The following is a 25,040-nucleotide window of genomic DNA, read 5'->3' on the forward strand; positions in this document are numbered from 1 at the left end:
CTGGCTACATGACTATCCTCAACTCAAAACAAACGCCCAGGACTCGTTTTCAAAGATAGTGCCATAAGGGAAAACACTTCTCTGGCAGTAGCACACTGAACACGACGGCCTGTATCAGCGACAGAAACTTCGAGAGCGGTCAGTTCTAGAGAAATGATTCCATGTGTGCACAGCCACGTTCAAAGACATAGCTAAAGCACTGTTTTTATGAAAAAACAGAATTTTAAATTAAAACATTTCATTTTTAATTAACTGTGAGTGTGATACACATGCACACACGCACACACACACACACACACACACGCATGCACATGCGCATGCATGCATGGTGTGCATATGGAGGCTGAAGAACACCTCTGCCCGGTCACTTCTCTACCTTCGCATGTGTTCCGGAGGTCACACTAGGTTGTCAGGCTTCTGTGAAGATCTTCACCCTGTAAGCAATGCTGCTGACCCAGGAAAGTCAGCGTGCGCTCAACAGCAGATGCAAGGAACGCCATCTTACGGCTAAAAGGGATGGACTTCATCTAAACATGCCATGAGGGAAAATTTTCTAAGATACATAGTAAGTAAAAAAGCTTCAAAAACGACATTACTGTCTGATTTTATGATGCCTAGATGTTAAATATATTTCCTTGGTATGTGTTATGTATGCGTGTGTGTATTTTTTGCCATCCAATAGAAATAGAATATAGGATGCAATTATAAACCACATGTGCAATTTCAGATGTCAGCCATATTAAAAACTAAACGCAGATTTTACACACACACTCACACACACACACACACACTCAGTTTCTGGGGCTAGCGTTCAGTGCCTCACACAGGGTAAATACGCACTCCGTCACTGAGCTACAGTCCTAGCCCAATAGTATTGTATTTAATTCAACTTATCAAGACATTATCATTCTAATGTGATAAAAATTACTGAGATGTCTTACATTCCTTCTTTACAGTACACTTTCACAATCTAGTGAATATTTTATGCATAAAATACATCTCAATTCAAGATGAGACACATTTGTGTATGTGTGTGTGTATGCACGTGTGCGTGTGTGTAGAGGGTTGAAGCTGAATCTGGGTGTCTCTCTCTAAGATCCCCACACCTTTTGAGACCGCATCTCTCACTGAACTTGGAGCTCACTAACGCAGCAAGACTAGCTGGGAATTTCCACTGGGTGCTGGGGACCTGGGCTCAAGCCCTAATGTGTGCACAGCAAGTATTTTCCTGATAGTTAGCTCTCCTGTACCCAATCCAGTCATACTAGTGCTCACTAGAGGTAGTGGTGTGTGTGTGTGTGTGTGTGTGTGTGTGTGTGTGTGTGTGTGTGTGTGTGTGTGTATAATAACTGGAAGGGTAATGAACACCCGTGGCAGTTGTAGGGTAGTCTGTAAGAATCTATAAGAATATACTCAAGCCTAGGGCTAGAGCAATAGCTTAGTGGTTAAGAACACTGGCTGGGATCTTCTTCCAGTGTTCTCAGGTTCGATTCCAAGCGTCTACTTGCTGTCTCACAACCTGTACCTGCAGTCCTGGAGGATCTGATCCTCTCTCCTGGTCTTCATGGGCACTGCCTCCTAAGAGTTGGGATGCCTTGCCATTTGGCCTATTTTCTTTAAACATTTATTTATTTTATTTCTGTGAATGCACTGTCGCTGTCCTCAAACACACCAGAAGAGGGCATCAGATCCCATCACAGATGGTTGTGAGCCACCATGTGGTTGCTGGGAAGTGAATTCAGGACCTCTGGAAGAATAGTTAGTGCTCCTAACCGCTGAGCCATCTCTCCAGTCTGGCTAATTTTTAAAGACCAAATGCCATTCCAAAATATTTTACTAGATGTTTTCAGGGAAAGCCAGTTATTTCCCCACTTTCCAGCGCCTAAGTAATTGATTGTGGACTCTGGTGGTAAAGAGGGACACAAAAAGCCTGTGGGCTGCTCGCACACATACTTACCTGTATAAAAAAGAAAAGCTGGTGTTTGGTTTGCAGGACGAATAAAAGAAACCTGCAGGTGAGGAATGACACGATGACACCTGCATTACATCTGGCACACCTGCTGGTTCTTCTAACGAGAGAGGAAGGTTGGGCGTGATGCTACATTCCCTTGACCCCAGCACGCAGGAGGCAAAGGCACCCAGATCACTGTGAGTTTGAGCCCAACCTGGTCTACACAAGTGAGTGCCAGGATATCCAGCGCTACGACGTAGCTAGACCCCACGAGAGAGAGAGAGAGAGAGAGAGAGAGAGAGAGGAGAGAGAGAGAGAGAGAGGGAGGGAGGGAGAGGGAGGGAGGGAGGGAGAGGGGAGGGGGGAGGAGGGAGGGGAGAGGGGGGAGGGAGGGGGAAGGGAGGAGGGAGAGGGGAGGAGAGAGAGAGAGAGAGAGAGAGAGAGAGAGAGAGAGAGAGAGAGAGAGAGAGAGAGAGACTGAAGACAGTGCTGAGAGAGGAGCAGGTACCCAAACAATATTCTTTTTAGAAATATTAAATCACGTGTATTGACTGGGGAGGCATGCCAAAGTGATCCCGGAGGCCCCGAGGAGGTCAGAGGACACGCAGGAGTCGATTCTCTTCTACTGTGTGGGTCTCGGGCTTGGTGGCAAACACCTTTACCTGCTGCTGAGCCATCTCACTAGCCCTAAACTGAATTTTAAAAAAGATTTATTCATTGATTTTTACTTTGTGTGAGTGTTCTGCCTGCCTGTATGTGCACCAGCACCCATGGAAGCCAGAAGAGGGCGCTGGGTGTCCTGGAACTAAAGCCACAGTTGGAAGCCACCCTGTTGGTGCTGGAAACGGAACCCAGGTCTTCTGCACCAGCTTAACTACTGAGCCACCTCTCCAGAGCCCACAATCGGCATTCGCATCAAAGTTTCTGACACAAAATGAGAGCTGGGCATGGGGGCTCACCCCGGGACTGCAGTTCTCAGAAAGCAGACGCAGGAGGATCCTGAGTTCCGACCCAGACTAAGATACACAGTGAGATCCTGTCTTTTTTTTTTTTTTTTTTTTAAATTAGCTGATGGTGTGCTTCTTTTTTAATCCCAGCACTCAGGAGGCAGAGACCAGTGAATCTCTAAGTTTCTTGCCAGTCAGTTCCAGGCTAACTGGGGCTACGCAGTGAGATCTGGTCTCAAAATCAAAATAAACCAAAGTTGCATACTACCCCAAACTGAAAAAAATACACTGGAAATAAAATTTTAAAAGAATAAAGTTTCTGGGCTGGAGAGATGGCTCAGAGGCTAAGAGCACTGACTTCTCTTCCAGAGGTCCCGAGTTCAAATCCCAGCAACCACATGGTGGCTCACAACCATCTGTAATGGGATCTGATGCCCTCTTCTGGTGTGTCTGAAGACAGCTACAGTGTACTTATATATAATAAATAAATAAATCTTTAAAAAAAAGAAAAAAGTTTCTAAACAAAAAATTAAAACAATTATACATTTTTCTTGATTAAGTTAATACATTTGAATCACTTCATATAATCAATGGAGTTTGTGCCATTAATATAGTTGGAGTCTACTTAATTTTCCTGTTTAAATTTTTATATTACTTATCTATCCCAATAGTACATTCAGGCGGTGCGCCCCACAAAGGTAGCGGAAAAATGTACAGTAAGACTGGATCCTGAAGTCACTCAATTCCCGCACTAAGAGACAATCGTGTCTTGACATTTTCGTTTCCTGAATCTTTGCAGAAAGTACCTGTTCTCACTTTGAAGTCATAGGTACAACTAAAAACTGAAATTGCTATAAAAAATCATTTCATTCTCTCCAAATTGTTGACGTAAACCTGTAGGAGATGTGGAAAGTGAGAACGGTCGAGCTGAGGGTGGGGCCGGCAGAGGCGCTCTGGGTCTGGAGGGGCAGCTTCCTCTCCTGCCAGCCTCTAGTTACTCCCTTCTAGCAACCACGCGGTTTCCTCCTAACGAAAGGAGAGGAAGGAGAGCCGGGGTGGAGGGAGGAAGGGAGGTCAGAAAGGCAGAAGGCTTGGTGGTAAAGGGGTAGGGCTCGAGAGCATTTCAAGGCACAGAAGCCACAAACCCTAACAAATAAAGTGAAGAAATAAAAAACAGTCCAAGCAGTGCGCTTTAGGAATGCAGAAGGGCGAGGAGTGGAGGGAAGGACTTTATAAATTAGCCTGGAGCTGGCTGAACATGTCTAACGAGCTTCTCCTCCTCAGAGTGCACGGGTTTTCCCTGACTCATGAACACTGAGCTGACTCTATGCCAGAGCAGTGCACAGAGCCTGGGAAGGAACCAACATGGACGGGGGAGCAGTCCAAGAAAACTGCACAAGCACAGAATGCAGAAATAATGAGCAGAGAGCCACCCTCACAACTAGTCCTGCTGCACGCTGAAGGACAATTACGAGCATTTCAAGAACCGCTACAGTCAGGTTAGAACTAGGCCTGCTAGATCCGGTTCGACTCAGGGACCCCCAGGTATACTTCCGTGTGTTTTGGGCATTCCTGCAAGTGTGCAGGCCACTCAGCACGCGTGCATGGAGCCCTGCTGCATTCTCCAAAGGCAAACACTGAAAAACTATTCTGCTGCTGCTGCTGTTCGCACTTCTAGAATCCAGCCCAGGGCCAATCACTGAGCCACACTTCTGGCCTTGAGCACCAGCTTTTAACACACACTTTCCAATCCCAACACTGAGTTTTTACTAGGTATACAAAGACCACCCCTTTGGCTAGTATTTCCAGTATAAGAAACACTGTTTGCAATGTTTTGAAAGCGAATTTAAAACCCAAGGCTGTTGGGTACGCGCAGCAGTGCAGCAGTGGCCTCGGAACACAGCTACATTGTACACTTAGCATGACGTGCGTTTTCCAGCCTATAAAGATTTTCCATGATGTGGCGGGCTGCTCAGTTTCCAGTTAAACACAGTTTAGATGCAGGGCCCTTTCCCATCGAGCAGAGCTGGGGCGTTGAGCGCAACGGCACCGTTGCAGGGCATGTGACACGCTTTGGCTCTGAGGCTTTCGAGATTTTCTGATCCAGACTGAAAGCTTCTACCTTGTTTTTTTTTTTTGTTTTTTTTTTAATCCCCCACCCCTCTACCTTGTTTTAAAAGAGCTTCTCTGATCCCTACTTCGTATCTCTTAATCCATGGCCATGACCAGATTCAGCCCAGTACCAACATCCACCAAACTGGGAGGGAACACGACGTGGGCTGTGCAGTGGGCGTTTGTGCCACTGAGCTCACAGTTCTGAGTTCCAGTAACTGGTCCTGCTCACAAGTCACCCATCCCAGTGAGCTGAGGAGACGCTGGCCGAGAGATGCATGATTCTTCCTCTTCCACACGTCCCTCGAGCTGCGCTGCAACTGACCTTTGGAGTTTGGACTCTGTGGGTACAGAGCTGACTCCTGGAAAGTTTTATAATTTACTCAAATTTTTTGGTGAAAATTAGTTACCTTTAGAATTTCCACTATGGATAAGCTAAAAAAAAAAAAAAAAAAAAAAAAAGAAAGAAAAAAAAAATTTCCACTATGGTGATGAAAGTTAACTGGGGAGTTCTTTACAGGGAGAGAGAGAGAGCTCAGGCGATGTTAGTATCAGCGTCTCTTTTCAAAGTGTGTGTGTGTGTGTGTGTGTGTGTGTGTGTGTGTTTGTGTGACAATTTACAGTCCTATTCTCCCACTATGTGGGTTCAGGGATTGGACTAACTTGGTAACAAGGACCTTTGCTTGCCCAGCCACCTTCACCCTCAGTTTTGATTGCCTTACTGTCGCTCTTTTCACACATGGAAGACGTAAGACTTAAAAGGTTCTCATGCAATATTACGTATGTCAAATAGATCCTATGTTTGCGAGTCTTTGACATGACGGTTAGTGTATGTTGACCATTCACTACAGATCAGTTAGTTGCATTATCTGACTTCACTGAACACGAGATGACTATAAAATGGAATTATGTTCTGAGTGGGTATGGTGACTGAAAATCAGCTTTATTTTGATATGGGTATGGGATGTCTGGGTATGAGAGTGTAAGGGATCTCTGAGTAGCGAGGGGAAGTCCATACCCTACAACAAAGTCTCTCACTTCCAAGTCCAGCTGTGAATGTCTTCTCTCCCATAAATGCAGCAGTGGAGGCGAACCACGCATGCCTGAACAGGCTGAGGCCACAATGAAGAAAACCCCAGAAGAGAACTGAAACTGGAGACACTGAGTACCACACTGCATACAAACTGACATCCTTCCCAATCCCACCAAGATGCAGGGACACTGGCAAGAGAGTCCCGGCCCTTTCCTGGTACAGTATATAGAGTAAGAAGGGGGAGCTGGGTTCCAGAACTGACTTGCAAGTTTCCACACAGAAGGAAAAAAAAAGGAAGGAGACTCATATTTGCCACGCAGCAAACAGGGATGCTTTGAGGATCAATGACATAATGTCTGAAAAGAGGCTGGAGTTCCTTGGAAAACAGACTCTACATAAATATAAAGTTATAATATTTAGGCTTAGTCCACAATGTGAGACCTGGTCTTTGGTTTATGAAGTCATCAGCAGTCTTGTAGAATGTGCTCAAATGCCCACCAAGCCACCTTCTAGGGTCCTCCTAAGTGGACTGCCTGGCTAATAGGAGCCACCTGGTTGGAGAAAAATCAGAGCCAGTTTTCCTTTTTTGTGGCTCCCGGAGGATACGTATGTGGAATGCTGATCCCATAAAGAGACAGGTATAGCCAAGACAGCACTTCCACGGCCTTTAGACCAGTGGTTGTCAATCTCCCTAAGGCTGCAACCCTTTAATACGGTTCCTCATGTTGACCCCGAGCATAAAATTATTTTTATTGCTACTTCATAACCGTAATTTTGCTACTGCTATGAATCATAAATGTAAATATCTGATATGCAGGATATCTGACGTGTGACCCCTATGAAAGGGCTGTTTGATCCCCAAAGGGGTTGCAACCCGCAGGTTAAGAACCACTATTTAGGGTTTCCGAGGAAGGCAGTAGGAATCTGGGTATGTTGTAGCTTGGAGGTAAACAAAATCAGTATCATATGCTGATTTAGAAGAAAGGCTAATTGTGCTTCACACAAGGAAAGCGAGGCAGGTACAGGAATGGGAAAGTTTCCTGGACCAGTGTTCAGGGCATCAGCTTTTTCCCCAGGCTAGTTTAATGTCACTGACTAGAGTACACTGCACCTCCTCATCTCTCTCTATAGAAAGCTTCTCAGGTCTATCCTGCAGACACTTTCATTTTAATATTCCAAGGGAAAAATCAGTTCAATGGAGACATTGACTTGCAAAATCTTGTGGCATAACTTAATGACAGTTATATTATTATGTAAAATAGTTACATTCCTTAGTCTTAAAAGAGAAGGTAATTGTAGTCCAAAGCTCCAGGCATCAGAAAGTACCCTTTTCAGGTGTAAGGTTCATAAATATAACTGACCATTAACTGCTCAACAGTGGTCCTGAGACTGCTGCGATACCACGATGTTCGCTTGTTCTGTTTCTGCATTTACTGCAGCTGGCTGTTCTCTCAGTGGCTGGACTTTTCTGACTGGCATGGTACTGCAGACAGATTAAAGTTGGTAAACACACAAAGAAAATTAAAGTAAAGGGAACAGAGGTGGTATAGCCTTCCCTATGCGTTAAAGATGCAACTTCTGAGTAAGATATTGACCTCAGTTCTTCCTCTTCTTCCAGGCCTCATCAGTCCTAGGGTGGTGTGAGATGTGTCTAAGCAAGCTAGGCAAACTGCACGGACGAGAACGGAGCCTGAGCAAGAAAGAGAAGGACGCACATGGAAGACAGGATTGGTGAGGAATAGGGGTTTAAACAGGGTAAGGAGAGCGTGTCACAGTAAGGGTGACCAACAGTTGGCTGTCAGAGCATAAGGATTAGGAGGCCATCTACTAAAAAGAGGCCTAGTGTAGTATACCAGACCCAGCAGGATGGAAGGCAGTCTGGGTGGAGTCAGCCCCGGGTGGGAGGGGGTGACACAGGTATCTGTGAGCATGTATGGAAAAAATGAGGGTAGGAATTTGGTTACATTCCAGGGAAGCGACTAAATATGTTATGGCTGATAGGAGCCCAAGTTCTCACAGATGGAAAAATTATAAATATGGAAAGTGAGAAAACTAGAATGATCTTCACAGCATTGGACTGGCAGTGTGAGATCATGGACGTCCACACAGATACACACATATAGGTGTAAGTGTGTGTGCTCAAGCACTTGTACACTCACATATATTCTCTGTCTCTGTCCACTGAGAGGACCCACAGCTCGGTTTCTAAAAGAAACCACTACATACCCAGGGGTTTCAGAAAAGCAAGTTGACTCTGGGACTGGAACAGGGAAACGATAAATCTGGGACAGCTTGTCAGGGCAGAATGGGAGTAGGTACTAAACAATTACGGGACACTAAAGCTCCCTGATGGATAATTACTAGTAAAATCTCAGGGACTATGAGCATCATAGTACACAGTGACAGATAAAGTACTCATGGATTCACACTGGATTCCTAAGTGAATAAATGAGAAGCCTGATGAAGGTAATGTAGAGTTCCAGAGACTTCTCTACACTGATTTAGTTCCAAAATATTAAAAAAAAAAAAAAAACCTGACTTTATTATAGAGAAGCCTAGCAAATAGCACCTTAACCAAATTACCTAGTAAAAAATTAACAATGAGACAAATCAAAATCATTGCTACTTAAAGGAAGTAGTGATTATTCATCACCACTTCTGGAGTTCTGAACACACACAGACCCTGAATGTAATCCTGAGGAGACACCAGTCACATGCATATGGGTGGTCAGTGAGTCTGTTCTACGCCACATTCAGTACAGTCAAGGAAAGACTGAGGACCTGTTCCAAACTGAAGGAGGCTTACGAAGGGTAACGACGAAACAAACCACAGGAGCCTGACCTATCCTTACAAAAGGATAGCTGGGAAAACGGGTAGAGTGGGGGCCACATGACAGTTATTATAGAAGTTTATCCTAGCTTGGATGGTTGTCCTGTGACTATGGAGATGAATGGTTCTATTTCTAGGAACTGCTTAAGTTTTCTGGGGTAATGAAGCAAATTGTTCAGGGGGAAAAAAACCCTGATTTGTGCTGAACTTACAGCTTTTCCTGCAAAACTGGCATTATTTCAAAAATAAAAGTAAACATATGAACATGTTGATTTTTAGGAAAATATTTTTAGGAAAAGGACTAGCCTTTTCCTGCTACATACCTATTTTTAATAAACGTTTCAGAGGGCACCTGCTCTTCTCTAACTTACCTAGGACTGCTCTGTGATGGGCACGTATTAGGTGAGGCATCAAAGCACAATGCCAGACAGACAGGCGATGAGAGAAAGAGAAACTGGAAGAATGTCGTCACAGTCTGGACTGGAGCCCATCAGCGATGCTTCTGAGACCATAAAGACATCTTTAAGAATGCCTTAGGTCAACTAAACCATGCAAGGACAAAACTAAGAGCGGAGAGGGTCACTGAGGTGCTGTGTGCTCTCTGAGAGGCAGCAGTCAGTGAGCTGTGAGTGAGAAGAACCAAGGACGGCTCCCAGGGTTTTCTGATTTGTTTTTTGAGGAAGGGTTTCTCTGTAGACATGGCTGTCCTGGAATCCCTTCTATAGACTAGGCTGGCCTCGAACTCATAGAGATCCACCTGGTTCCCAGGGTTTTGACGGATGCAACCAGATAAAAGAATATTACTTACCAAAATGGAAAAGGCGAAGAGGTGTGAGGTTAGCTTTAATTGTCAACCCGATACAACCAGAATCACTTGGGAAGACAGTCTCAGGGACTGTCAACACCGAGCTGGGCAGCGTGCTTGTCTGTTAATTACATAAGTGATTCGATCCAACCCACTGTGGGGAGCATTATTTCCTAAACAGTGGTCCTTAAATCCTATCAAGAGTAGAGAAACTGAGTTGAGCACCAAGCAATGAACGCGTCTGCATTCATTTTCTCTTTGCTTGAGACTGGGTGTGATGTGGTCAGCTGTTCCAAACTGCTCCCGACTCTCCCACAGTGCTGCACTGTAACCTGCCACTGCTTTCTCCCCTCAGCTGTTTCATCACAGCAACAGAAATGAAAAGACGACGAGAGGTGACTAATGTTAGGAAAATGAACAGAACTGTGGACTGGACAACGGAGCTGTCAAGATGAAAGTCTGAGTAAATTGGGCTAAAAACAATAGAGAGCAGAGAAGTAGACACAAGAAGAACTAAGGGAATTGCCATGCACAATGGACAGAGTTCAGATATGAGGTCGAAAGGCCTTTTGGACAAGAGAAAATGCATTTGCTAACACGGGGAAGCATAAACGGACTTGACTCTTTTCTCATGCCAGCGAGAAGCCAACCTACGTCCAGGAAGGAGAACATGTTGGGCGACGGTAAGAAGGAACACAGGTCGGGTGGAGCTGGATTAGGAGCAGCCTGAAGCTGGGCAGAGGCGTTCAGACTTGATGTCGTAGGAGATGGGAGTCACGAGATCTTGTTGGTTAGGAAAGTGACCCCATGAAAGCTATAGTTAGGTTGAGCGGATGAGGTGGTGGTGTTATAGGGTAGAGGAGGCTGCAGATGTTGGTGTGGACTCAGGTTTTCTCAGTGACATCGCAGTGGAAAGCAAAGGTTTGGGGGCACATCTGAGACACTGAGATAAAGGCGACAGATGCTGGCAGACAGGGGCACTGGGTAGGGAGATGTGCTGAGGGTGTGGAAGAGGAAGGGCAGACGTGGATAAAGCGACTGCATACTGAACCGGACAGGACGGGGGACAGAAACGGGGAGAACTGTTGAATAGCAGTTTAAAGATGGAGAAATGGACGTCTGGGACAAGGTCAGGGCTCAGAATAAGATGTGTAAAAGTCATCGGTACACATGACAGTCTGAAGAAGCTCAGAGATTGAATGTGCCCACCAAAGAAAACACGTGGAGCTGGGAGAGTGCAAATCAGATCTCTGGAGATGTTGGGAGCTGCCTGCAGTCAGAGATGGGAAAAGGAACAGAGGCAAAACAGAAATGGATAGCAGGGTAGACAGAAGAGAAGGAAATGAGAGGACGCTAATACCAGAAACAAGAGGTGTGTTTCAGAAAGGATACGATGCCATCATCATAGCACACAGAAGAATGGAACAGAGCAGAGATCGTGAGGGACTGGTAAGGAGGGTGTCTCAGGAGGGCTGTAAGGAAAGAATAAGGCCAGCAACTAAAACACAGCTCATCAGGGTCACGTGAAGGCTACACTTCTTGTTCCCCTACTGAATGTTAGACCAACTTCTTTAAATTTCCCTTACTTTCCTCTTCTCTGAGAATTTCCAAGTCTAATTTCTGAAAAATTTCAGATTTATGTCATAAAAAGCAAGTGAGGAATTTGACTTCTCTGTCCTCATAAATCAACAGAAATTTTTACTAATTTTCGAAATTGAGTTTAAGAGTTGTTCTGAAAAGCTCTGAAAAAAAATCTGTTGGAGGGAGAAATTTTTTTTTTTAGGTCAAAATTTTTTCAGATAATGTAGTTTATGGTGTCCAGCGGCCCTCTACCTGGCTGAGATACTTATTTCCAAATAGATGTCAATGTATTAATATTGTCTGCTCTGGGCCATTCAGACTTATTATCTAAATACATTTGTATTATTTTTACAGTATTTTAGAGTATTTGCATGATAAATTTTATGTAAACTTTGGCAATTCAACTTATTTGAAACTTTTTATATATTTATTTATTCATTCCTCAGATCAAAATGCATAAAAATATTTCATTTCTAGGTCCTCTAACTATTTCTTTCTTTCTTTTTTTTTTTTTTTTTTTTTGGTTCTTTTTTGGGCTGGGGACGAACCCAGGGCCTTAAGCTTCCTAGGCAAGCGCTCTACCACTGAGCTAAATCCCAACCCCCCTCTAACTATTTCTTGAAGTATTTTTTAGAAATGTAATTATTGTCTTCTGGACAGAAATGATAAAGTGACATTTCCTTTACAACCCTCACTAGAATGAGAGTGATAAATCCAGTAAGCAGAAACTTAAAACATAGATGGAGAGATGGTGCCACAGTTAAGAGCACTGGTTGTTCTTCCACGGGACCTGAGTTCTGTCCTCAGAACCTACTTTAAGTGGCTCACGCTCCTATAACTCCAGCTCCCAGGGATCCTTACTAGCCTCCACAGCAGCGACATATAAGTGTGACATGTGCAAGCAAACACACACACACACACACACACACACACACACACACACAGTAGGGAGGGGCCTTTACCTCTTGGGTCTATTAAGCTTAATGCCTTACTTTTGTGGACACTGATGAAGAAAAACAAAGACTTTAAAACACAGATGTTGGGAATTTTCCCAAAGATTTGGACAAGTCATTCTATAATGAAGGCTGCACCAAGTTTCAGGATTTTTTAAGTCCCTGAACTCTTAAATGTGAGCATACGAGGTAGGCAGATGGGACGGAGAGCAGAAGGAAAACAAACACCACCATGTGGACAGGAAGGAAGAAGACAGACTCTAAGCTGGACATAGAGGTATATGGCTGTAATCCCTGGACTTGGGGGTCAAATTTGAGGTTAGCTTGGGCTATACATCTAGACCCTATTTAAATAAAAACAAAAATACAAGAGCCTGAAGACAGACAGACAGATACAGACACACACCTAAAAAAAAAAAAACCTCCAAAACTACATTAATATTTTCAAGGAGAGGAGAAACATCTATAACCACAAACAAAAACAAGATGCCATCAGAAAGCTATATTCAGAGAACAACGAAGGTCTCAGAAATGAAAATACAGTCACACTGATTACAAATCTTTTCACAGACAGAATACCTATACAAAAAGTCCGACATTTATATGGGGTTCTGCAAAGAAGAAACATGAAATGAATTTGATGAGGCATTGTTTTCCTTAAGGAAATAATTCACCAAAGTTTCCCAGAACTGAGGCAGTGCTAGATTTACCAGACTGAAATGGGTCACTATGTAACCAGAACAAATAATGTATAAAAATAGACTTACATCAAGGGAAGTTGCTATAAAAATGTAAAAGCTTGAGGAACAAAGCTTCCAGACAGGAATAATTAGATAATGAACAAAGACTTCGAATCAGAAAGGCCTGAAACTTCTCAAAAAGCAGCAACATTGAAAGCTAGAAGAAAGAAGAACAATGTCCCCAAAATTTACCAAGACAAATAATTATCATGCTAGACTTTTATTTTCAACAAAACCCTCAATCATACATAGGGGTAAGATGGTGTTTGTAACAGGTAAGATCTCAAAAATGTACTTGCGATACCCAATACTGGCAAAGAGTGCCCAGGAAGCTGGAAAAGGATGGCTGTGGTGTGAGAGCAGCTCCGGGCAGAACCCTACAGGCTGATCAAAGACGAAACTGATTAGCCAAGGGGTAATTTGAGCAGCACTGTGCACCTCCTATGATTAGTTCCCAGCATCCATATCAGTTGGCCTACAACTGCCTGTTACTCTGGTTTCTGAGGGTCAGATTCCCTTTTCCTGACCCTGAAGGTACCACACACACACATATATGCACATATACTCAAGACATTCACATACACATAACAATAAATCAGTATTTTAAAATAAAAATAAAATGCATCACCACTTTTACACTCAACTGTAGACAGATGGATCTCTGTAAGTTCAAGGCCAACTTAGTGTACACAGAGACTTCCAGACCAGTCAGAGCTACACAGGGAGACTCTGTCTGAAATTCAATGCCCATGAGGAAAAACACAATGAAATGAAACTATTTGAAGTATATATCTTTCTGTTTCAATAAGTGATAATTACAGCTACAATGAAGATACAGATCATTCATTATGCTAAAAAAGTTCCCATGTCTCACTATGTAGCTAGCTCTGGCTGTCCTAGAACTTATGTAGACCAGGCTGTTCTTGAACTCACAGAGAACTGCCTGCTTCTGCCTTCCAAGGGCTGGGATTAAACAGTACACAACTGGACCAGCCATAGTTTACTTCTTTTAAATTTTACAGATATGTTTTTTGTTTGGCTTTATCCTGACTTATAAAATTCATACCTCTATTTGCCTGTATCAGTTGTTTATGTAGACTGTAAATAATTTTCCAAAGACATCACAAATTTGCTTTCTCTTTGATGTAGTCATGACAACGGTGGTGTTTCTGTTTCCAGTTTGGAGTTCTTACGAGTGAGGCTGGAATGATGCACACACACAAGCCTGTGTGTGGCTGTATGTTCTTGTTTCTCTTGCTTAAACGCCAGGAGTAAGATGGCCGCGTCGTATCCTCAGCCCGCGTTTGAGAAGCCTGCTGTCCCGCACACCTGAGACTGTTATTTTGGCCTTTGGTTTTGTTTTCCTCAGTGAGCCTCAACGATGTTACCCTTGCTGTACAATACAAAGTCACTGAGCCGCTAACGGCCTCTGATCTGTTAAACCTAGCCAGTAAAATGTTAAAGTCATAAATACGGTCTGTTTCAGATCTGTAGTTCATTTTGTGATTCTCGCCTTAAGAAAACAAGACAAACAGCCAGGCAGTGGTGTCACACACCTCTAACCCCAGAAGTCGGGAGGCAGAGACAGGTAAATCTTTGAGTTCTAGGCCAGCCTGATCTACAGAGCAAGCTCCAGGGCAGCCAGGCCTACACAGAGAAACCTTATCTTGAAAAACCAACCAAATAAACAAACAAACACTTTCTGTATTTTCCTTCCTCGTTATACTTATGGTTTTCTTTAAATCTGTGACTATACTTATAATAGCTTTCTTTTCACTTCTTATTGAGGCCTAATCTACATAAAATAAAAATCGTTTGTGGATTCTGATAAACATATACACATTAACAACCCAAATTAGCCTCTTTGTACTTGAGCCTCAGACGAAGCTTTCTAATCAGTTTCTGTCTTTACAGATTTCTCTGCAAAACACTGTGTCAGAGATCGACTCATGTCTCCATGGAAGGAGCACTGTGGAACGGCTCTCCAGCAGAACTGGGAAAACTGTGAGAAATTAAAGTCTCGGAAGAAGCAGCGAGGATGATCCCCAGATGGACCGGTGTATACCGGTGTTCAGTGCTGACCTCCCCTGATACCACCACGCCCAAAAGAAAGGCTGGAGGGGACACTAAGGAGACAAAGCCGGGGTGAAGGACGAGCCTCAGAGAAGATCTGCAAGGTTTGTCTGTTAAACCTGCTCCTCCAAAGCCAGAGCCCAGGCCTAAACCAGCCCTGCAGGGAAGGGAGAGAAGGTTCCCAGGGGATGAAGGGGAAAGCGGATGCAGGTAAGATGCGAATAATCCTGCAGAAAATGGAGGCTCCAAAACAGAGCAGGCACAGAAAGCCGAAGGCGCTGGAGATGCCAAGTGACGCGTGTGCAGTTTTGATGGCCGTGCACTTCTGGTGACTGTACAGTTTGAAATACTATTTTTATCAAGTTTTATAAAAATGAAGAATTTCATTTTACTTCTTTCTAAAACTGTATTAACTATATTGTTAATAACTATATTGTTAGCACACAGAACACTTCACTGATGTGTCACTAACAAAAATATCACTCAAGCTGTATTGAGGACAGAAAACCGCTTTCCTTGATAATTTTGAAAGGCTCCTGCTGGCTTCCAGGAGAGACATCCTGGACTTGCATAGGTGGCCACCAAGGCACAAAAGGCCTTGTGGTCTGGGAAAACTCTCACTTCATTGTTATATCCTCTTCCCATGTAGCAGCACCTCTCTCCTTTCACCCATCTGGCCCGGATGAGCTCTGTGCACAGCATCACTGTAATCCTGCAGCCCCTCTTTGGCTCGCACTTGGGAGCAGCAGCAGCCCCCATGACATGAGAGGCAAGTCAGGAAGATCTGAGTCTACTGTGCCCCCTACCTAGCACTGCTCCCTAGCACTGAGTGTGAACGCCCTCACGGGCTCCTGCGTTTGAACAGCTGGTGGTCTTGTTTTGGGAGGTTTTGGGGTCTGGCTGGCAGAGTAAGAGTTATAGCCTGGCCCTCCTCTTAGTCTTTCTTTCTTCCTGCTTCTTGGTCCATCAAATGTGAGGAACTGCAGAATATCCACACCATCACAGACGACATCCCTGGACACTTCAAGCCAAATAAACCTCAGCTCCCTTAAGTCGTCCTCCTTAGCAACTGGGCCACAGTGATGGGAACACTAACTGATCTAGCCTTGGCCACAGTGATGGAAACACTAACTGATCTAGCCGCGGAAGCATCACTGCTACTCAGGGAAGCTGGTGCTGTCCTCACCTCTAGCCCCAGGACTGCGAAGCAGGGACCATTTCAAGGAAGTTAGATGACAGCTAAAAAGAGCCTGGTCGGCTCACTGGAGACTCAGGTAGAAGACACTGTAAGATGATTCTTTTATGGGGAAACAAATCAGGAAACAGGTCACGTTTCTGGGGTCAGAGCAATTTTGAAACACAAAACCCAGAAGCATCCCTTCCAATGAGTCCAACCATGACTGAACTAGACTACTAACTTGTGATTGTGGGGCAGGGGCACTGTTAAAACAGTAATTCAACCACTAGCAGTTAGTTGAGTAAATATAAATTCTGAGTGTGATCTCTTGCAAGGAGACAGAGGAAAGCCTGGTTAAACTATTTTCATTCCAATACACCTTTAATCCTAGAGTTTAGGGGAGAGAGAGACTGGTGGCTCTCTGAATTTGAGACCAGCCTGGCTTTCATAGAAAGTTTCAGGCCAACCAATGGAACATAGTGAGTCTATGTCTGAACACAAGACCAATACCACCGCTGACAATAACAGAACAACCCAGTATTCCCCCAGAGACAGTGCTGCAGATGAACAGTCCATTTGACTACAATGATCTAGCCAGTCGGTAAACAAATAAACTGCAGTAATCAGCCCTAATGAGTAGGGAAGGGACTAAAACTCGAGTTATTACTTATGTAAAGGTCAAATTTCTAACAGAAAGCTGTGAGGCATTGCAAAGAAACCATGGGCTGACCTGGAAACTGTGCCAAAGTGAGCAGATGTCAGATAAAACACAGGACTTCGACCCACTGTAGATGTGCTCAAAGAACTAGAGGAAAGGGGCTATGTAAGTAAGTAAAATACGACCTTCCATTAAATAGATGATATCAGGAAAAAGATAGACACCCCTAGCCAAATGCTAGTTCTGGAGATGACGGACGTGAGAAATTCCCTGGAAAGTCCAGCGATGAGCTGAGCTGGTGAAGAAAGGGAAGAGCAAGCCTGTAGTAGACCAACACGAAGTAGGATATTAAAAAGGAAAGCAGATTGGAAGACGAGTGGCAAATATTTGGGAGATCCACCAGATTACAGAAGTGCTGCAGCATACCCAGTAGAGGCAGGGATTAGGATTAGCAGATGCAAAAGGAGCACCAGACAATGAACGACGAACAGTTAGCAGACGTTTTTGCAGGCATAAAAAGTTCCTTAAAAGGTTTAGGAGCAAAACAAAACAAAACAGAACAAGAACTTAAAAGCCTAGAGAACAAACCAAAAGGTTTTCATCAGTAATGAGGAAGATCTGTGGAAATATCTACAGGAAAATAAAGAAAGACAAAAAGCAACAGGTTGAGAAAGAGTGCTAGAGCTCACTTTGTAGACCAGGCTGGCCTTGAACTCACAGAGATATGCCTGCCTCTCCCAGACGTGAGCCACTACATCCAGTGAGTTTTTGTTTTTTATAAACAAGTTTTAAAAATAAAAATAATAATACATTTTAATAGAAAAGTTTCAAGAGTATATAGGAAAAAACACTATGTACACTGTATGAATGCATATAAGCTGAATGCTGTTATAAATAAGTTAAAAGATTTTTAAAGTTTATAAAGCTAAAATGTTAAAGTAAACTAATTGATCATCCAAAGAGGAAAAAATCTTTTTACTAAATCTAGAGTAGTCTGAGTGTAGCATGTCAGTCAGCAGTCTGCAGAAGGGTGATGGCGGTCACTCACAGCTCAGGCACTGACACATCAAGGGCAGCCTGCAGCCTGGCTTTGCGGAATGGAAACCCACCATTCTAAAATGCACCACACCATTTCTCACTGCACCTCATGTTCAGATACAGAGACAGCCAGCACCATGCCGTAACTGCCTCGGCTTCAGTGCGGTCATCTCCGGGTGTAGCCGGTTATAATAAGTCATTCCATGCTGTCAGGTCTGTTGTCGCTACCTCATCTGGGTTTGAAGTACATCCTGTAATAGTCATACAACCTAACCTAGACCACCTAACAAGAGTTTCATCAGAGTGAATGCCCATCTTCAGCAATACCGAAACCAACAAGCAAACAAACAAACAAAAACCTTAAGCTAAAAGCAGGAGCCCCAATTATTTTAACAATCCAAAGAAAACAAAGAATATTGCTAAATCTGTTCTTGAATTCAAATTTCAAAAGCGGTATAAATGCATATTTTTCTTTCTTCTATTAAATGAATTAAAATAAATTACATAAAACATGCATTAATATATAGTTTTATTTAAAATACAAATAAATGTGTTTATACTGCACAGGAGAGCTGTGCCGGTTAGAGAAGACAGTCCTCATGTAAGATAAGCCAAGCTCAGGAAGGCTAATGTCACTGCTCTCTCCCACATGACAGGAAGGCAGCAGAGGACTTTGGAGGGGTGGGGAGGGGGAGGCCAAGAGTGAAGATGAGCAGCACACAGAGAAACGCACTCACAGACATCACCGTGAAGCCAATACCTTGCACTAATTAAAGTTAATTGATGGAGAAGAGAGGCACTGGGAGTTGGGAAGATGGTTCAGCAGGCAAAATGCTTGCCGTGCAAGCATGAGGACTTGGGTTCTAATCCCCAGAACCCGGGCAAAACTATATGGGAGCCCATACCTGTGAGCCCAGAGCTCCTGCAGTGTTAGGGAGGAGAATTCCCAGAAATTCGTGAACCACTGGCCAGGGGTACACAGCATCAATGACAAGAGACCTCACCTCAAACAAAGCAGAAGGGGGACTGACATCCAATATTAATATTGTCCTTAACCTCCACAAAAGTGCCATGGCACACACACGTCTCACACACACACACACACACACACACACACACACACACACAAAGAAAGAGACATTAAAGAAAAAAGGCACTAGGAAAAAAGTTGCACTTAGCTAGGGAAGAGGCATGGCTACAGAGTAAAGCAGGAACAATGGTTTACTTTTACCATTAACCAGAATATATATAAAGCAGTAACGAAAAGAGGAAGAATCTGGATCTGTATAAGGGCAACACAGAAATATCACACTGGAATTAAACTACTTTGTGGTTGAAACTGACACCGATTGATACACACACACACGCACACACACACGCGCGCGCGCGCGCGCGTGTGTGTGCAGAAGTCTCTGGGTTCAATTCCCGGTACTGCAAACAAACAAAGAGACAGACAGACAAACAAAAAACAAATACGAAATCAACATACTCCTTTTTTAAAAACTCAGTTCTTTGAGGATTGCATACAGTAAGTGTGATTCACCTTCCTCAGACTCCTCATATCTGCCTAACCCTGCTTCCCTTTCCACCCAACTGTGCTTTTTTCCTCCCCATCAAAGACCGTTTGTGTTGCCCAAATCTGCAATCAATATACTCTTAAATATTTAAATATATCAGAGAGAAAGCAGAAAATACTGGGAGGCAAATTAAAATGAAAACTGCAAAGCTCACCCAACTAACACATGGCTCATGGGAAAAGTCAGAGCCGCGCATGCAACAGAAATCTCACGCCTTTAATGTATAAATGTGTGGCCTGCCGAAATGTGCCTGTCGTTTCATCTTTTACCTAAGAGAGACAACAAACTAAAAGGCAAACAGAACCAGGTGCGGGGTAAGGGTATCTTCTGTGACACACTGTCACTGAGCTGTCTCCTACACATGAAAATGTCCAGAAAGCACAAAGATGAGATTCTTTAACGCCACCTTCATGACGACCCAAGATGACCACACCTGAGACAACCCCACAACGTACTTTTTTCCTTTGGCAGCAGACAACCTAAGTCTCATACAATCAATGCTGTCTCCTGGTCCCTCGCCCCCTTCTTTTTTAAAGACCTTTTCCTGGTAGTTTATTCTCTGTATCTCAGTCACTTCTGTAATTGCTGGATCAAAGTTCCCTTGTGTCCAGTATGATCCTAGTAACTCAAGGGGAAGTACAAAAAATGCAAGAGATGCTCAACTTGGAACCCGAAACGTGATCTCCAGCTGAGCAGCTGCCTGGGTTTTCCCTTCCCCAGTACCACAACCAGGAACCCGTCTCTGGATGCCAGTTCTCCCACCCTGCAGGCAGAAGTCCCCTCTTCTTTACCCTTTCCTGCACTTGGATGTGAGAACTGGGCAGTCTCTAGACTCTAACTGTGTCAGAACTCCAGGGTTTAAGTTTCTCTCATCTTTTTCTCATTTAAGACATTGGTTCCCAAATGAAACTCAAGACGGATGATCAAAATGTGAATGCTTCACTCCTTCTTTAAAAGGGGAACAAGAATACCCTTGGCAGGGAAGAGAGAGGCAAAGATTAAAACAGAGACTGAAGGAACACCCATTCAGAGCCTGCCCCACATGTGGCCCATACATATACAGCCACCCAATTAGACAAGATGGATGAAGCAAAGAAGTGCAGGCTGACAGGAGCCGGATGTAGATCTCTCCTGAGAGACATACCCAGAATACAGCAAACACATAGGCAAATGCCAGCAGCAAACCACTGAACTGAGAACGGGACCCCCGTTGAAGGAATCAGAGAAAAAAAGAACTGGAAGAGCTTGAAGGGGCTCGAGACCCCATATGTACAACAATGCCAAGCAACCAGAGCTTCCAGGGACTAAGCCACTACCTAAAGACTATACATGGACTGACCCTGGACTCTGACCTCATAGGTAGCAATGAATATCCTAGTAAGAGCACCAGTGGAAGGGGAAGCCCTGGGTCCTGCTAAGACTGAACCCCCAGTGAACTAGACTGTCGGGGGGAGGGCGGCAATGGGGGGAGGGTGGGAGGGAACACCCATAAGGAAGGGGGGAGGGAAGGAATGTTTGCCGGAAACCGGGAAAGGGAATAACACTCAAATGTATATAAAAATACTCAAGTTAATAAAAAAAAAAAAAAAAAAAAAGAAAAAGACATTGGTTCCCATTAAACCATCTGAGGTTGAAAATCAGCGGCTAAAAATAGTTACTATGTCATCTGACAGGTTCAAGTCTTCTGTCACGGGTTGTTGTTTATTTAGTGTGGTTTCTTTTCCCTTTTCTCCTCCTCTCCGTGCCTTCTTTCTGCACTCCTCCCACATGTTTTGGAACCCATCTGACAAATGTGTCTGCATTCCTACCCTCTGTACTTTCTTTTGGGGAAGAGAATCCTTTGATCCCCTCTGATGGTCCGAATGAGACCATCTGAGAGGTCAGAACTAGATCACCCTTTCCAACTCAGCTACACTTGCATGACTTGCATGCTCTCCCCATGAAGCCACCGACTACCTCAAACACCTTGTCTGCTATTCTAATCTTGTATGTAAATTAGATTGTGGTATGGGTTTTGATTAGAACTAGAATGAAAATTAGTATCTGTGGGGCTGGAGAGAGGGCTCAGGAGAGGTGCTAAAGGCTAGGCTCAGAACCAAAATTATCTGTGGACTGGGGAGATGGCTCAGTAAGTAAATTGCTTTCTGCACAAACATGAGGACTGAAGTTCAGATCCCCCAAACCCATGTAAAAGTTAGGCAGGCATGGTGGCCGATCTGTAATCCCAGCTCCTGGGAGGCAGACAGGGAATCCCCTGAACCAGCTAGCTAGCTGACTGGTTGACTGGCAATCTTTGAGTGCAACTGAAAAATCCTGCCTCAGTCAATAAAACTGATTACAACTGTGGAGACACACATCAACTCTGGACACACACACTAACACACACAAGTATTCATTCTGCTGGCTAGATTTTAATACTGCTTGAGCCATCCAAGAGGAGAGAACTCCAATATCTTCCTAAGATCAGGCTGCAGTCAAGCTTGTAGGACATTTTCTTAATTAGTGATTGATGTGGGAGGGCCCAGCCCGCCGTGGGTGGTGTCATGAGTGAGTTGGTGGTCCTGAATTCTATAAGAAAGCAGGCTGAACAAGCCATGAGGAGCAAGCCAGTAAGAAGTACTCCTCCATGGCCTCCTGTCTCCATGTTCCTGCCCTATTTGAGTTCTTTCCCAACTGCCTTTGATGATGAACCATAATATAAAGTGAAATAAACCCTTTCCACCAAGGTTGCTTTTAGTCATGGTGTTTCATAACATCTAAGATACCCATGCATATGTGAACACACACACACACACACACACACACACACACACACACACACATGCACTAACTACATGGTCTCAATATTGTTGTTTTGCTTTGCTTTTGAAATAGGGTCTCACTATGTAGCCCTGGCTGACCTGAAATTCAATACACAAAGCAGGCTGGCCCCAGACTCACAGAGCTCCTCTGTCCCTCTCTCCCTTAATGTTGAGATTAAGTGTGATTGCATGTGATGCCATCACGCTTGGCTCAATATGCTTCGTCAGAAAAGGTGGCTCTCAATAACCTTCTCGATTCTAACGCCACGTTATATCTGAGCTGCGGCTGTAGGAGCAAGAAAATGGGAAATCTATACATCAGATTTATGTTTGGTTATCCAAGATCCAAAATTTAAAAAATACTATAGCATCTACATAGTTTTACAACTATCACTTAAAAACAATCCTCGTTCAGAAGAGTAAACATTATATTCTGTATGCCCCCCTCTATGCCCTGCCCCCATGGGCTGGATTCGGGGTCTCCTGACATCCTGTCCCCTTAGTGCTTTGCTTCTGCTGCTACACCACTTCCAGTGGCCCCACTCCTTTCTGCCTTGCTATACTCAAGTCCTTACTTCTGTGGGGCTCTTGCACAAAACTGGGATCAACTATTGAAATTTAATCATTTAGGGCCACATCCAATTAGAGAGGTGAGGTGGCTTTCATTACAGTATATGTCTCCTTCCTCATTTCAGAGTTAGGACATGAAAAGAACTAATTGTCAAGTTTTTAGAGGATTCCAATAAATTTCAGGATGAACTCATAAAAGTCACAGTTTCTCCTATCCCTCACCTACCAAGTGTATGATAGTTTTGGTTTGTTGCTCTATAAAATCTATAAAGACTAGAACTGAGGCTGAAGATAAATTTGTTTTTACTCATTTAGGTCACAGAGTATATACTGTAGGATCTGCCTTCCATGCTGTTGTGGTTTGAATGAGAATGGCCTCCATAGGCTCATACATTTGAATGCTAGGTCTCCAGTTAGCGGAACTGTTTGGGAAGGATCAGGAAGTATGGTCTTTTAGAGGAGGTGTGGTCTTGTTGAGAGAGAAGTGTCCCTGGAGGTGGGCTTTGAGGTTTCAAAAACTCAGGCCAGAGCCAGACTTACTTTCTTTCTCCTATGTGCTTGCAGATAATATGTAAGCTCTTAGCTACTGCTCCAGCACCATGCCTACCTGCTTGCACCATGTTTTGGACATAATGGAAATAGGATAACCCTCTGAAACTGTAAGCTGGACAGTTAATGTTTTCTTTTATAAACCACCTTGGCCATGGTGTTTCTTCACTGCAATAGAATAGTAACTTCAACAACATCCCACCCTAAACGGGACTACACTTGTGATGCCCACAGGTACAAATGGAATTTCCTTACCTGTCTTGCCAATGGTATAAAGAAGTATCTGATGGGGTTGGGGATTTAGCTCAGTGGTAGAGCGCTTGCCTAGGAAAGCGCAAGGCCCTGGGTTCAGTCCCCCAGCTCAAAAAAAAACCAAAAAAAAAAAAAAAAAAAAAGAAGTATACGATGAAACCGACCTATTACAGGCTCTAGGAGATTATACAGCGAAGGGATGAAAACCCAGCTCTATTATTTTTTTCTGATTTGCAGACAGGGTTTCTGTGCAGCCCTAGCTATGTTGGACCCACTCTGTACACCAGGCTGACCTGGAACTCAGAGATCCACTGGCCTCTGACCTCCAAGGGCTGGAATTAAAAGCCCTGCGTTATTATACTCTGCTATTTTTCTTTTAAAAAAAATTATTTATTGTGTCATTCTCCATGCGGTAGGCTGAATCACTTGACTCTTTTCTGATTAATGGATCTGTTGATTCTGTTCTGACTTGACCCACTGGGCCGTTTATCAAACCAAAGTGTTCTGAAATACTAGATTATAAGCCTAAGTGAGTTACTTTTTGTCTTGCTTGTGAAATTGGTACCCAGACAACAACCACCCACCACACCCCATTATCTAACTAAGCCGGGCCTTGAACTCTCGATCCTCCTGATTAAACTTCACAACTGGGATGACGGTGTGTGCCATCCTGCCTAGATTCTAAGCCAACTTTTTATGTACTTTATGTCTTGAACACCCCCTCCCCATTAGTAGGGGATCTACTGACTAAAGAAGGAAGAGGCAGTGCATTAACTGGAAGCCAAACTTAGAGGTCCCTCCAGAACAGGGAATCCATTTACTACTCCTTCGTAAGCTGTAAACTGTAAACAGGAAAAGATTCTCCTGTTAAAAACTTTTAAGGAGGACTTGATTTAGTAAAACTCGTGCTCTGGCATACCACAACCCAGGGCATACTATTAACTGTCCCACAGGTCAGATCAATCCGATACTCTTAGAAAAGATAATTCCATTTAAATCCAAATACAGACCCTACTGAGAAAATTCTTGGCCAGTAGCTTATTCAAGCACACCATTCTCCAACCTAACACTCAGTGATCCCACAGAAAAGTCTCTGGAAAATAGCCCCATCTCAATACAAGTGAAGTTGTTGTCAGTTGTTGTCTCCATCTGTTTTTATAGTCCAGAAATTCTACACTTTATTCAAATACCAGCTAAATATTTTACTGTTTTAATTTTAAAGACATCTTACTTTACATACCATTTGACCCATACAGATGGCTTATCTTTAAATGGAAGAACTCCAAAACTCAAGACGCTATCCAGTATGCCTGGATAGTATTGCCTTTGGGATTTAGGGACAGTGTACTTATGTGGTAATGCTTTAGCTCACACCCTAATAACATTACAATTT

General features: G+C 43.7%; 1 protein-coding gene and 1 pseudogene across 1 annotated transcript in view; one reads left to right on the top strand and one right to left on the bottom strand.

Moving 5' to 3' along the window:
• The window catches only part of Hormad2 (HORMA domain containing 2), an 85,561-nt gene that overhangs the window by 17,543 nt on the left and 42,978 nt on the right, over nucleotides 1-25,040 (bottom strand). The gene's annotated exons all lie outside the window — the stretch shown is intronic.
• On the top strand, nucleotides 14,991-15,320 carry LOC116912624 (annotated as a pseudogene).

The sequence above is a fragment of the Rattus rattus genome, chromosome 11, assembly GCF_011064425.1.
Source record: "Rattus rattus isolate New Zealand chromosome 11, Rrattus_CSIRO_v1, whole genome shotgun sequence".
Lineage (NCBI taxonomy): Eukaryota > Metazoa > Chordata > Mammalia > Rodentia > Muridae > Rattus > Rattus rattus.